Source organism: Penaeus monodon, chromosome 29 (assembly GCF_015228065.2).
Source record: "Penaeus monodon isolate SGIC_2016 chromosome 29, NSTDA_Pmon_1, whole genome shotgun sequence".
In the NCBI taxonomy this organism is placed as follows: domain Eukaryota; kingdom Metazoa; phylum Arthropoda; class Malacostraca; order Decapoda; family Penaeidae; genus Penaeus; species Penaeus monodon.
This window is the reverse complement of record NC_051414.1, coordinates 39,614,400-39,615,195: the sequence shown is the minus strand read 5'-3', so window position 1 is coordinate 39,615,195 and position 796 is coordinate 39,614,400.

Genomic DNA, 796 nt, shown 5'->3' with positions numbered 1-796 from the left:
GGAGGTATCAGCAGCCTCTCACATTTCGAACACTAGCCGCTAACGAAACATGGCTTTTTTGCCGTCTTTTTTTTTGGAATTCCTGAAAATTTATCTCATTGGGAGCGAGTACTGAAAGCTATTTAATGGGATTTATGGCCAGAAGAAGCGTTATGGGAATACAATTGTCCTGTTTTTTTTTGTTTTTCAAAAAAAAAAATACAAAATGAAAAATGTGATATGGCCATTGTTTTGCAGGCTTTGTTTTTTTGCTTTAATGTCCTACGTTTTTGATTTTAATATTTTTCTTCTTTGTTCCCCTCACGTTGTTATATAAGATTTGGGACGTGCGCGCCTCCAGTTTATATATATGTGCATAGATGTATAAATAGATTGTGTTTGATTGACTGACTGGTCGATCGAATAAGATCGGAAACCTAGATAGATAGATAATAGATAGTTAAATGAATACATGCAGCATATCTGTGCGTTGCGTGTCGCGTGGTCGTGCGTTTCATACAAATACACACTTACGTTCATAACACTGCGATGCGCACAAGCGCAAACATCACTCATGCAATTGTGTCACTTCAGCTGATGACCGGACCAGTAGAATCGAGATTACACCCTTTTTTCCTTGCATAGTCACTACCACCGACCCCGTCTCCATCCGACGTTCCGTTAATTAGAGATGCGGATCTGGTCCTCTGATGAGCCAATCACATGCGTCACTCAATGAGTCAGGGAGCGGTCAGGCGATTAGCCAATTGCCCATGACACTCGGGGTTCTCGCTGGTTTCGTTTCTCGGAGGTTTCG